We start from the raw sequence: 14,844 nt of genomic DNA, 5'->3' as shown, positions 1-14,844 counted from the left end.
ATTTCTTTTCAGAAATTCTTGGTTTTAGTTTTTTACTTTGATTTTTGTATTAGTTTTAGTTTTTTTTTAAATAAATTCAGTATTTGTCAAATGCAAGATTAAAAAAAAAAGACCTTTAGGGTTGTTTGGCTTGGTTGTGCTCACCCTTCGGAATTGTTTTTAAAATTCAGTCTGAAAAAACAGTTTAATTAGCAGCATAAAATTTGGTAGTCCTACCAAGTACACCCACAACCCACCAAAAAGTTTCAAGAATCCAGTCATAAAAAGACAGACACCAAACCCTCAATAACTCAACTCCACACGGTCAGAACTTGATCAACTGTCCTCGTCCTTGTTGAAAAGCAATGACTCCTCCCAACTTTCACACGGGCTCTACAAAGGCAGGGATGCGAGTTGACTTTTGGCCTCTCCCATAAGGTGCAGCTTTAATATTTGCTGTTTTTTCAAGAAGACTTTTCATAAGTGCAGGTTTAACGTTGAGGCAGTCGTTGTTGTTTTAGGTCCTCCTGTTTGAACATGACATCAGGATGTCTTTCAAGGTAGTCTACTTCCCTGTTTCTAGTTTGCAAAATAAGCACATTTCCGTCCACCTGAGGGCACAGTCATCCATTATTCTTTAAAGTGTAGTTTTAAAAGTGCAGTTTGCGAATAAACAGCGATAATCCCACAAAGGACTCCTTTCCACAACGAAAATACAATCGGTCTAGTGAGTCTTTCCAATTTTTTTTTTATTTTTTTTTTTATAAAAATTAATGGATAGTCACATTATAAGGTCTAATTCATGGGAAGTTATATGAAGTCTTTGAACTCTGAGAATGAAAAATATATATAAGTGACAAACCACATTAACGTTCCACATTTTTAATAAATCTGAGTGATTTAATTTCTGTATGTTTTAATATTAGCATTGGTTAGCTTTTTTTTTTTTTTTTTACATTTGCATAATAATGAGATGTTACCTTGTTTTATAAAACATGTCCTGTCAAGTTACTGAAGATCTTATGATGGGGAAAAATGTAACTAAATGCATCCCTTTTTTAAGTTTTTTTTTTTTAAATGCATTTTTAAACTTGACATATTTGTATTTATTCTAATAGCAGTTAACTTCTTTTTACAGTCAAGGTTTAAGAGTGTTGAAAAAGTGAGAGACATTACCTTCACAATCGAGAGTAATCAAGTTAAGACGGATGATTTATTGTTTGTCTTTTTGTATAATTGTCAGCGAAGGTGTAACTTAAAATATTGCCTGTACGGTTAATAAAATTTTTATGATGCCCGTCATCACTTGGCATCAGTTGTTGGCGTTTATTCTTTTTTTTTTTTTTTTTTTTTTAACAGTGATTGGCTTTATTGTTTTTTTTTCCTTCTCATTTTTACACAATTTATGACAATTTAATGTTAAAAATATCTGCATGTGCAACGGGGCTGTTTTGTCATTTTTATGTCTTCATTTTGACTCGTCGTAATATGAAAGTGTTTCATAAAATATTGCCGGGAGTGTTTATGATTACATTTTCATTTATTCCCCATGAGGGAAAAATTGCGATCAAATATCCCATCTGCAATCAGTATTTAAAGTATCCATCGAAAGAAGAAAAACATCAATCATCCTCATTCATTCCAACGAAAGTCAGCTTCTTCTGGCAATATGATCAGACTAAAATGATCATGTGTGAGATGAGGAAGAATGACGTGGCCAAGATTGCGCAGTCATTTAACTTACTGATATCTGAAGGAAAATTTCGGTTTATTCCATTGTTAAAAGCAGCTGTTACGCTGTGTAATTCGTGACATTTACAACATAGTAATGACCAATGTCGTTTGTTTTTGTTTGCATTATTGGTCATAGTCACCTGCGAATTGTACACAGCGTTGAACGCATCACGGAGAATGACAACAATAGCGGAGAATGAGGGTGTTTATTTACGCCTTTGCATGATGGCTGTGTTGAGAATTTGACCCAAGTGCAGCAAAGTGGAGAATGTGGAGTCTTGTACAAAGCGTACGTGACAATCGTCAGGAATTTCGAGGCACCTCGAGCCAGGGTCATAAAACCATGAGAGTTTTCATCAGTTGTTTTTTTTTTTTTTATTTTGAGCTTTTTTTTTTTTTTTTTTTAAACATATTGGTAGTTAATTTGATTAGTTTTAACAGTGGGTTTAATAATTTTAGGGTTTTTTTCAATACTTTGTTTTAGTTTTTATTAGTTTTAGTATTAGTTTTTTTTCATTAGTTTTTCTGATGTATCTCAAGGAAAAATTTGTCAAAAATATTCTTTTAAAATCCATCCACAAGTCAAATACAAGGAGTCTATAACAGTCGCTAAAGTTTAAACGAAAAAGTTAAGTTTCGGTCTGAGTTAAGTGACAAATGACGGGAAGCCAATTTGCCAAAATCACGGCTACTGCCAAGAAGCGACGTCATCTGGTGGCGTTGTTTTATTGGCTGTCGTAGATGATGTTGCTTCTACGTGACACAAGAACCCCAACTTCCATACAATTGACCATCTTCCAGCCATGCCGTAAAACCGCAATAAATATATCTAACGAAAATATTTGTTTCTAATTTTAGTTTGAATTATTTTGTCAGTTTTTGCTGTCATCGTTGAATGAATGGATGTCTTGGTGGACTGATGATGTAACGACTCACTTTAACATATGATCCGTATGCTTTGGAATGTCATTTCTAAAAGGGGCTTGTGAACACCTTCTCAAGGGTTAAACTACAGCCTATGTTCAATTAAGCATATATCCATAGAATCAGTATTCAGTTCAATTCCATTCCTTACTTGTTTTTACAAGACAGTTCCTCCCGGCCAAAAAAGCTAAAAAAAAGGGGAGGAGAGCCATGGGATTATTAAAAATAATTGCATTATGGTGTGTCCCTCTGGTGTGTATCACTGAACCAAACTAGACCTTCCTCACATGTCTGTGACTCATTGCTCCATGGTGACTCATTCATTTGCACCATATGCGAAGAAGAGGCCAAGGGACGGCAGACGGCTCAGAACAGAGCGTGACTCACGGGACACCGACACACACGGCAGCTCTCAGTTCAACGGAAGGACCAATGAGAGGCCCCTGATGGGCCTTTTATTCAATGTGATCAAATAACAAAACATTTTTGCAGTAATTTTTGATTCAATTCAATGGACAATCTTGTGCTTTTCTGGTTTGTGTGACTTGGCCACCGGGGGCAGTATAATAAAAATTGTACAGTATAATACACGCAGTTATGATGGTTCAGTGAGCAATACAATCACAACAAAGCTGGATAAAGAATATATGCTCGTGAGTATTGTTAAATGCTCTGTTTGCAAAAACGAAAATTTCACTCGATAGATGCAAGTTTAATTCGTACGTCTATGGCGTTTTTGCAGTATGGGTTATTTAGCATTACGGTAACAGATTTTTGTAAAGTTAAATTATGTGGTTAGTCATCTTTGTTAGATGTTTGAGTGGTATTAAACATCTCAAAGTCTCTTTCGGGAAGAATTGTTTGATATCTGACAAATTTCAACTTATTAGGGAGTGAGTTGAGTTGAGTTCAATGCCATCATATCTTATCTCCAATTTTTGCTCAACGGTCAAAGCAAAAAAAATTGTCAGAATGACGGCTCATGTCTGGAAACAATGTGTTCGTTGGGTTGTTTAAGAACAGATCCTGGTAATTTCACAGACCAGCACAAAGAGGGAGGGCTGCGCTGCTGTGGGAGTGTTCACAGATGACTCGTGCCATCCAGTGGGATCATTTAAAAAATCAGATAATTCTGATTGTATTTATAGCACAGGAAATCATGAAAATAATGGTAATAATAATAACAATGTATTTAATTAATTAATTTGTACAATGATCTGGTAGACTCTTCAGCCTGGTTCATTAAATACAAATAACATAATTACAACGAATTAATTTACCTCTGCCTTCAAACTGATTTTCCTGTTTATTTGTTAAACCTCTTCTACAACAGACCTGCCCCTGGTGCTGGTTTAAAAAAAATATGAATAATATCAGAATAATATGTAATTAGTGTCCTGTTTGTTTTGTTGAGTAATTTGTCCGAGATTATTAATATGAGAGAAGCCTTGCTTTGACTTCAACGTCTGCCTTGTTTTGTTCTGATATGATGTTGTTTTTCTTGGTTGCTTGCTTGCATGAATTAGCGCATTAGACAGTGACCAAGCAATTATTCCTTCACCGCACACTTCCTGTAAGTCATTCAGTCAATTTAATGGCTGCCTGGTATGCTAATGAGCGATCATTTTTATAAACAACGGTCTTTTGGCTTCAGGCGCAGGGGACTTCCTGTAACCCTTTCAGCAGACGTTCCAGTCTCCTCAGTGGCGAGCTTTATCTGAACGTTTTTTTTTTATGTTTTACAGAGCCAGTGCCAATTTGTGAGGCTCCCCAGTGCTTATCAGTGGCGTCTATCAATGCGCGACATCAGAATTGTCCGTGTGTTAGAAGAAGAGCAAGGAAACAGGAAAGCAAATATGTCCACGGTTGTCTTTTCAAAGTTAATTCAAAGCAAAAGGCACTTCTGCACCTTGCACGCTTTAAAGGTTAACGTGAATTATGTTTTTTTTTGTTTTTTTTGTGGTTAAAAAAAAACCTCACCATGCAGAAAATGAATTAGGCTAAATTGTTGAACCAATTACAAATGAGACAACACGATCCCATTATGTGAGAAGCAAGAACTATTTCACCAGCCAAAAAGGAGCCAGAAAAAAAGAGAGCAAGAAATTACGTCACAAAAAAAAAAATTGTACTTGTAGTGTCAAAGCAAAATTACGGAAGAGGATTAGGGCCATGAATGAAAAAAAAAAAAGGTTGGAAGGATTCTGACTTTATTCTCAGAATTCTGACTTTAAAGTAAAAATTCTGAGATTAAAGTGAGATTTCTGACTTTAATCGCAGAATTCTCATTTTAAAGTCAGAATTCTGAGAATAAAGTCAGAATTCCCACTTTAAAGTCAGAATTGACACTTTAATCGCAGAATTGTCACTTTAAAGTGAGAACTCTGAGAATAAAGTCAGAATCCTTCAAACTTTTTTTTTTTATTCATGGCCCTAATCCTCTTCGAATACTTTGAATTTGTGTGTTTTTATTTGGTATTACGTGAATAAAATCGATCTATTACCCACGCCTCACCACTCCTTATTTACAATTGTGGCTAGGCAAGGTGGGTAGTCAGCGTCAATGACGAAATCTCATTTATAAGAAATTATTCACCAGTTCGTATTTGAGTAGTTTTTTCATTCAGTACTTATTTATTCACACTTGAGTAATTATTTGGAAGACTACTTTTTATTTAAATAAAAGTCCTCTTATTTTGCAAACATTTTGGTCCTTTTGAGTGCTCTACCCAACTCTGATCAAAGCTTTTGTATGAATGTATGAATCAGTTTACGTGGTCATAATTCTAAGTCCGTCCCCTCAGGCTAGTGCGCATTTCGTGTCAACTTTCACTCAGGCAAATTCTGACACCTTGAAGAATGATGTTGACAGGCTCAGCTCTTAATCCGACTCAGACCTGTAATATGCGGGACGGGCCTCCGGCCTGGGGTGTGTGAGCTATATTTTGAATTAATGTGATGGGAAGCGCCTCTCAAGCATGCTAGTCATCTTTCAATTAGCCTTTGTGGTATATTTCCGTTAGTTTGAGTAAACGATTGGGACGGAGGTGAAAGATGCCTATACAAAGCTTGAAATATTATTATTATTATTTTTAAATCATAACTTCCTTAATTCTTAACATATTGACAAAACGTAAACATGAGTTTGTTTCTTTATTCTGGCCCGTTCCAATAACATTGGTCTTGCTGAAAAAATAAGATTTAAATTTTGTTGTCGCGTAACTAATGTACGGAAGCGGATTAGCGTGAAGAAATAAAAAAATCAAATGTTGGCAGGACATTGACTTTATTCTCAGTATTCCTACTTTAAAGTCAGAATTCTGAGAATAAAGTCAGAATTCTGACTTTAAAGTGAGGATTCTGAGAATAAAGAGAGAATTCTGACTTTGCAATTACACAAGAATCTAAGGCGGAAGTAGTAGTTTGACTTCTTCCGGGTCGTGACCTTAAAGGAGGCGGGACTTCACTGCCGTCTTTTTTGGTAGAAGCCGTGCACTTCGTCCTTATTTAAGTTTGCTTTCTACCAACTTGGACAGGTCAGTTAACAGGAGATAAAATATAACTACCTCTGTTCTTAGGGCAAAGATGAATGTGTGTTTGTCTATGAGATGTTAGAGTAGTAGTGACAACTTTCACATGTATAAAAACTTCATAGAAAGTTTTGTGAGTTTGCTTCTTTGCCATTTTGTGTAACGCGCGTCCAATTTGGAAGCCTCCTATGTACTGTGAATGTCCTTGAAATATTCCGTCAGTTCTAGAACGTAAATCATTTTTAATTCAATTAAAAGAGTGGTTTGGACTATGATAATATTTTCTGTTAAGATAATGTGGAAATTTTTCTGAAGGACATATGAAAGTCACTGAGTTCACACTGTGAACAGATGCAATTTATTTCAATACTAAGCAAGTGTATTGGGTTGAAAAGTAAGCATTTGAAAATGATTTTAATTATTTTGAGAAAAGTTTGTGAGATATTGTACGTGATGAATTTGTGCAAGCACCTAGAAGATGAAAAGCAACACATGTGCTTAAATGATTGTTTTTGTTGTGTGTGTGTGTAGTAATAAAACAACCGGAGAAGCAATCTGCGGAGAGCGCTATCCACATCGTCCACGTTTGCTTCTGCTTTCTACTGGCGTTTACAGGTACATCTTTTTGTTCCTCAGGTGCTGTGTTGCCGGACCCGTAACTAACTAATACTTTATTCAATTTATATAGTTGTATTATTCGCAACACCTGTCGTATTATGACAAATGGTCATACTATGTGTGTGGAAAGATTTCACCAAAAAGGAGACTGGTAGTACTGTCAAACAGTTTAAATGTTTTTTTTTTTTTTAGCCTGTTATGTCATTCCATCTGAAAAAAAAATGATATGCTGTGGAACACCAGATCTGCTATCTTTTCAAGTGAAAAACATGCACAGGTCTCCCTCTAATTACAGCAACTATATTCAGCGTAATGTTGAGCTGTATTCTACTCACGCAAAGTGTAGGAAAAGCTTAATGTGCCACACAACCAACAGTCAATATCACACTGGCACTAGCGTTGATGTGCTGGTTATGTGTTATGTGGGATGCAAAAACACTGTCAAACTTTAATGAAGCAACTTTAACTCATCAACTCAAGGTCAGTGTGTGCCTTGAGCCAATTTCCACTGGACAAGAGCCTATCACCTGTCCTGTCCCCTCCTGTCCTATCCACTCATCAAATATTGAGGCAGAGCGTAGCGGTATCCAATTCTTTTTTTTTTTTTTTTCTTTTTTAATCTCCGGTTTCTTAGTTTGTGGCACACCACAATAGAGCTCAATGAGCTCCACTTGCACATTGTCATTCTTTCCATTAGTGCAATCCAAGCTACTTTTCACAACCATGAGTTGGAAAAATTCCTCCACTAAGGACACTGATTATAATATCAGATATCACTTTTACAATTGTGTTATTTACACAAAAGAAACGTTTGATATTTCGATGTGCATATATTCATGATATTAGCAACCAACTGGTCTTTTTTTTTTTTCCAGTCTGTTAGAACATGTATTGATCCATAGCATACCACATCAAGTGTCAAATGCAGTATAATTTTTGTGTAAGCGAAAAGGTGGTGATCCAAAGCATATCATGTCGCATGAAGCCATGGATTTATTGCCGGGAACAGCTGATGAGCATGCACCATGTGGTCAAATATAGTTTTGATTGCCTATCTAACATTAACTACTACTATATTATATCGAATGGATTATTTTAAGGACTTTTTCCCTGCTAATTGCAACACTACACAGCAAGTGATGTCATTCTCACGACAAGTAGAAGGGAAGCGTTAAATTTAACATAGTGGCCTTAAAGGGTAAAAACGATCAGGAGTTGGCAATTTGATCAATCTCCCATTCGCACTTAAGTCTTTTTTTTTCTTTTTTTATTTGTGGCGATTCTCCAGTCCAGACTTGGGACGTACCGATTCGAACGAAATACGTCACACTGCTTGCGAAATTAACTTGCGTAACGGATCCTGAGATTTTCTGATTGTCGACTGTGATGAAGTTTGCAGCAAAATTAATCTAGCAGGCGACTTTGAAGTAGCGTGCATTTTTGTATTTTGTATTTAATAAATTAAAAATGATTTAATCAGAGTGGTGTGCTCATGAGTGCCGAGCACGACAATGCACCACACACGCAGGCGAATTACTTCTATTTTCACAACCACCCAAAATCAAATGGGGGGGGGGGGGGGGGGAAGATTCAAAATCAAACTCGGCATTGCCACAATCACAATGACTCAGTGAGTGCGACATTTTCAGTCTAACTCCAAGTCTCCATCTTATACTGCTTTCAAGAAAAGTGTCAATTTAGATTTTTGCAAATATTTCCCTGCAATCTCAAATGCACGCACTAACTTTCCTGACTGCAGTAAAACGCGCCTTCCAATCACTCGGTCACCCGGCCGGGCTTGTCGTGGTTCGCACCGCAGTCATCATGGCCGCCATCTGCTCAGGACTCATTCTCGTCCCTAAACAGAAGGTCCCCATCAGTGTACCCCAGGTACACAACCCCTCCCCCCTCCCCCATTCCCTTAACGACAACCTCGAGAGGTCTACCAAAGCCAGCAAGGAGTCACTGTTTCCTGAGTAACTTGAGCAGAAAATAATGGCAAGTGACCCATTAAGAAAGCCATATGCGACCTCCATATTGCTTTGCAAATACCTTCATATATTACATATGTTCTTTTGTTGACTTTATGATGATGCAGGGGAGTGTACGTGCAACAATAGCCGCCATTCATTGGCTGTAAAAGTCCTGAGGCCAAACAAATGTGACCCACACTTGTGATGGAGTGCAAGCGTCATATGGTACACATGACCCCAAAACTAACCCGGATAAAGCAGAGTTTGTCAAACGTTTTGCTTGCAAGGATCCATTACATGGGAGATTTTTTTTTTTCTGAATATTTACTTGAAGGAATATCGCTCCCGGAACTCGATGCTAATTTTCTAAATTAGTACTGGCAATATTCTTCAAATGTCTTGTATGTAAATATGTACAATATGTGTAAGAGAGCCGCCGTCACTGTTGCAACATCAGTCATTAATCGAACGGGGCAAACAAATCTAAAATGAGAACACAGTGTGGCATCATAATTTATTAACGGTTTAAACTACTGAAAAGCTAGCTGTCTAAAAAGGTAAACTTGCTGCCCTTCTTGCGACATGTTCTTTTGCCCACCACTTTCTTCAGGCTTCTTTAACGGTTTCCTTCTTTCTTAGAAGACGTTTAACTGCTCGGAAGGAGAGTGACATGCCGGGCGAATTTATAACCGCAAGAGGAGTGGAACCGTTGAGCGGCCGCATCGCACACAGACATGGCGCCAGAACACGCAGGTTAACGTCTTCTCAAATAACACAAAAAGGAGACAAGAATGGAGAGAGGGAGAAAACAACTTGTTATACACAACAGCGCGAGATGCTAACGTTATCGTCATGTTTGGAGTCTGGACGCCTTTAGTTGTACTTTGTCACAGACAAATTCGGATTATAATCTAAACATTGTAAAGTACATGTTTATTGCTTGCCAAAGGTTCACCCTTTTGGAGTCTAAATAGATTTTTTTGGGGTCATTTAAAGAAAAAAAATGCACCCTTAAAATGTTGATCTCCAACTAGAAATATACATAGCAACAGTGTAATGAGTTCTGAGCCTGTCAGTATTAATAAGATTTGGTCCGCAACTTTGAACTGGAACATTTTCATATTGGTAACTTCCATTTTTTTTTTCTGTGATTTCCCTCGAGGAACGCTCAAACTTAAGGGTCAATATGATCCGTTATTACAAAAAGGGGATGCTATGAACAGCCGTGCACGTGATTTAATGAAAGATCAGATGTGTTTTTATGAGCAGAGGGATTAGGTGCGTAGACGGGAGGTGTTGAGTACACATGTTTTGTGGCCGTTTTAGTGAGCCGATATGACGCCGTGACTGTAATCCTTTGATTGGCACTTCCACTTAAAAAAAAAACAAAGTCAGACGTTCAATGGCGGGATTTCCTTCTTGATGTGTTATCAGCTCTTTAGTGAAAACAATGCACGCTGCCCATGTGAGGTTGGCCACCCTTGTGTTTAAGACGTTCACCTCCGCACCAGATGTCTGCCTTCTGGGCCCGAGCCAGCGAGTATAAGAACAGGAAGAAGCCGCAAATTAGATCACAGCCAACACCTGTTTGGAGTGATATGCCTGTTTTTTTTTTTTGCTTTTTTTTCGGTCTTGACCAGAATGTTTCTTTTCTATAAGATTGTGTTGTACCGTGGATTCAAACCTCAAAGATCTTGTTTTACTCGTTATTCTTCCCTCAGAGATTGCTGAAATCTTTTCAAAAGATTTGCTGACTACAGTCATCATACTTTACATGAATTCCTATAAAGCTATTGCGAGTTGTTTGCTCTTCACACTCATTCCAAAACAATACCACTGTAAGGAGTGTGAGACCGTTATGTCAAAAATGATGTGTACACTTAGTCAATAAATGCATATCCTTGTTAAAATAATTAGACTGGAGTTTCCCAAAGTTTGATGCATGCACTCGGGGGATGAGATTAAAGGCGCCATTTATTGTCATGCAGCTTTCCCTTACCATTTAAAATGATTCCCAGATGTCCTAAGAACGCGTCTGAGGCCAGATTTTGTGAAATTGAACCATCCCGCCATTATCCAAACTACTTCTCCTCACAATGGTCACAGGCGTGCTTGAGCCTATCCCAGCTGTCTTCGGGCACTTGGCGGGGTACACCCTGGATTGGTTGCCAGCCAACTGCAGGCCACACCCAAACAAATAAACATACACAGTCGCAGTTAACACCTAAAGGCCTCCACGCAGTCGGCACGTTGGACCGTAGAAGAACACACCAGAAAAGACGGTGGAGACACCAACTACTTCAGACTTCCTGCGGATGCTTGAGATGTAGTACCACTCCCTGCCATCGGCGGCGATAGTCAACAATAGCTTCAAACGTCACCGTGTTAAACACTTTCGTTCACCGATTCGCTAGCTGACCGCCAATCACGGTGATCATTTAACCCGACAGCCTGACCCAATTGTACATGTTGAAATGGCCGAAAACGCCATCAAGACGGCGACTTTACGGCGTGGCGAGCCACCGCAAACAGACGGCGTGTTCCGACTTTCCGGCGGCTGACGTCAGTTTAGTGCGTTGAGGACAACCAAAGATCAAGAATTTGGGTTTTCAAGCTTCTGTCGAATGCGAAGGAGCTCAGATGGGGTCTGAAAAGCAACAGTAGTTTCCAGCTTAGCAATTTTGTCACGAAATGTAACGATTATTCATGCAGTGAATCCAAAAGCATCGCGCTCCAAATGTGGCGACTTGTTCCGTTTGAGAACTGGATCCCTGTTCGATTCCTAGGAATTGACTGACAACTTAGTCTTAGACACATACATACAAAAAAAATGAATGAATAAATAAAAACTTGTGCTTTGACTGGGCTCGGCTGCTGGTGAAGCCGGCTTAAAGCGGCACATTCTCAGCCATGATTGGCTTCACGTCATGGCAAACAAGGAAAGCAAATTCTTATGGGTTGGGTTCGCGCTGACACTCACCTCTCTCAGTTGTGCCTCCGGGGTTGTAATTTCGTTTGGTTGTTGTGCAATTTCGCATCGAGCCACCCATTTGTATAAAAGCCATTCAAAATCCATGATGTAAACGATAATTTGGGACTATAATCTCATGGTGAATCTCAGGCCAGACACGATGAAATGTTTTGATTTACTAGAGTGAACTGGCATCTGAATGAAACGTGACCTGAGACAACTTGTACGTGTGTGCGCCTGGTTTTGGGATTTGGTGATAGCAAGCGTGTGTTCAGACACATTTCAACCACAGAGATTCCTGAACCCACAAATGATTTATTTGGTTGTGTAATTTTTCTTAATGTGTGAGCCGCCACTCCTGTTTTCCAATGTTTTGTATACAAGCAATTAAAAAGTCGTTTTTCTTTACGTCACCCTTTTAAAGGCAGTACAGTAGGATGAACCCAGAACCTCATGGTGACTATCCAGCCATGATTGTTTTATCTTGCCTGGATATTATATTATGCCATATCTACAGTATTTATTTATTTTCATGTACTGTATTTGTAAATGGCCAATTTTTTTTGACATGATCGACCACTATTTTTAATTTATTTGCTGCTCACATTTGCTGTTTTGTTTTGTCTGTATATATGCTTGACTTTTTTTTTTTTGGTCTTTTCTCACTAGTAGACTATAAGTTTGGTCCTTTTATTTCACACACGTTTGAAACAAACACATTCAAAAGAGGTGAAGGTCGGCGCTACCGGTGTTTGCATTTAGCGCTAGCAAGAGACCGTTAAGCTCCATTTCACAACAAAGAGATTATCTGAATTACTTGTGACATGCGCTGTATGGGACAAGCACCTATTGGCACGCACTCACGCGCGACTACCCAAATGCATCCGGCTACACACGAACACCCACACACGCGCGCACACACACAGGATTAATGGCTGAGGTTCCTGTGCAGGAGGACGGAACGTACTTCCACGCGTTGCTATTTCAATATAGACATTTTATTTATTTATTTTTATTTACATTGACAAGGTGTAAGACATCCATTGTACACAGCAACACTAAATAAAGCCTCAGGTTTAATAAATACAAACAACAAATTGGGAAAAGTCCAATGAGAGCTGATCCAATTCTTTCTGATAGTTCGTTAAATGAGAAATGATGTAAGGAGAAGTTTGACGAGTCAAAGTATACAGTACACGCACACCAAAATCAGCAATATAAACATTGATATATTATGTGTACCGCTTCTTCATTAAGATGCTCGCCTTTTGATATGACTTAACAATATATGCAAATTGAAATGTACATTTACACAATGTAGAGCAAAGAGAACATCCATCGTTATCTGTTTCACTTCTCACGAGGGTCGCTAAGTTGCTGGAGCCTATCCCAGCTGTCTTCTGGTAGGAGGCGAACTGGTTGCAACCATACGCACACACACTCGTAGCTAGGGACAATTTAGAGTGTTCAATCAACCTAACCATGCATGTTTTTTGCAATGTGGGAGGAAAACCAACACAGGCAGAGGGAGAACATGCAAACTCCACTCAGGAAGGCCCCCAGCTGAAATCGATCCCTCGACCTCGGTTCTGTGAGACCACCGTGCTGGGTAGTCGTCTACCGTGCCGCCGCAAAGCGAACGTTTTAGTGTATTTACATGACAACGACAGAGTGACAATACTGTAATTTGCATGTCGGACCAGTATTAGGCGATGTAATGTTGTAAAGAAACACTATACGCAGTTGTGTTTTGATTGAGTTTTTTTGTTTAATTTATTTATTTATTTATTTTTTTTTCATTGCTGCCATAATAATTGACTATTCAGTTGTTAAACTGTATGGTAGTCAATTGGAATTAATTTCTATCTATGATACTTCTGACAATTGTATCGTCTTTTTTTTTTAATCATGCCTGAAACGGTTTTGGCATGTATTCTGGTAAAAAGTTAACCTTTGTCTTCAGGATCAGCTATTGCCAAACACCAGCTCCCAAAATGTACTCAGTAGCGCCCTCTTGAAAGTTTGAAGAAAATCCGACACAGCCACCAGTTTTGAGCCGTTGACAATCTCCCTTGAAAAAGTTTAGCCTCATTGCATGCCCAGATTTGAATACGTAGTCGGCCATTTTGTTTTGAAACAACCATTTTGTGCAAAAATTCTAGTGGGTTGTATTTGGACCAACCCTTATTCGTGAACTCATATTATTCATTGAATTTGCGTATTTTCTTTATTTACAGAATCCCTGTGTTTTTTGTTTTTTTTGTGAGTGTTCTTTCTCAAATGTCATATAAGAGCGCCAAAACCCAGGCTAATAGGAAAGTAGTAATAAGTGTCAAGTAAGGAAGTTGAAGTGCCATTTTGGCACATTTTTCTATTTTGGAGAGGAGCTAAGTTTCTTCACCATGTGCATGTTTATGTACGCTCACTTCCCATGCATTTCTCCAAAATAAATAATTTTAGTGTGACACTTTTTTTAAAACGATAATGTATGATGAATATGACTTGATATTGAAGGATTTTGGTATCGTAGCTTGTGGAATTTTTACAGGCAAGGGCAATTAGAAACATTTTATAGGGTAGGCAGTAGTGAGTTGCGTTTTTTTTTTTCTAATTGTGGCTAGGGTAGGTCGTTTTGATTTACGTCTACTTACTATTACTTGTTTGCAAAGCGAAATATCGATGTCATGTAAATGCAGGGACACTGATTAAAACTAGGGGCACCTCTTATAACGATTATTATATAGCTTTTTTTTTTTAAAAAAATTTGTAATCATTCCGAGATTTGCGCGCGTCCTCACAATCCACAAACATGTTCATATACACTAAGAGGACATTTTCCCAATGGGAACATGGGAAGCGCATTGTTGTGGAGGCAACATCTGGACTGAAAAGGGAGAATGGGGGGGAAATTAAAACAACTTGTGGCCAGGGAACAATCATGATGAACCTTAATGTCTTCTTTCCAGCCCATTGAAATGGCAAGTTCCAAACAGCTGTTTTGTTTCCCGGGTGATCTCACACACATGCACACACACAAAAAAAAAAGAACAACATAACATAAATCTCTGAAATGGCAGTACCAGCATGTAAACAACAAGGCGGAAACACAAACTTT

At 38.3% G+C, this 14,844-nt stretch overlaps 1 protein-coding gene across 6 annotated transcripts in view; it reads left to right on the top strand.

Annotated features, from left to right (window-relative positions):
- The first annotated feature begins 6,089 nt into the window (after positions 1 to 6,089).
- The window catches only part of LOC148324700 (uncharacterized), a 54,692-nt gene continuing 45,937 nt past the window's right edge, over positions 6,090 to 14,844 (top strand). For 4 of the 6 annotated variants that reach the window (XR_015846266.1, XR_015846265.1, XR_015846264.1 and 1 more), the window contains exons 1-2: positions 6,090 to 6,173; positions 6,699 to 6,782. The gene's annotated coding sequence lies outside the window, so the exon portion shown is untranslated. Of the gene's footprint in view, positions 6,174 to 6,698; positions 6,783 to 9,397; positions 9,512 to 14,844 lie in introns of all 6 variants that reach the window. The other 2 variants (XM_088312392.1, XM_088312391.1) reach the window with 2 other exon arrangements.

This window comes from Idiotropiscis lumnitzeri, chromosome 13, assembly GCF_059441095.1.
Source record: "Idiotropiscis lumnitzeri isolate Australia: NSW breed Sydney's pygmy pipehorse chromosome 13, RoL_Ilum_1.0, whole genome shotgun sequence".
NCBI classification, from domain to species: domain Eukaryota; kingdom Metazoa; phylum Chordata; class Actinopteri; order Syngnathiformes; family Syngnathidae; genus Idiotropiscis; species Idiotropiscis lumnitzeri.
The sequence above is the reverse complement of the archived record's forward strand: the minus strand, read 5'-3'. Positions and strand labels throughout refer to the sequence as shown.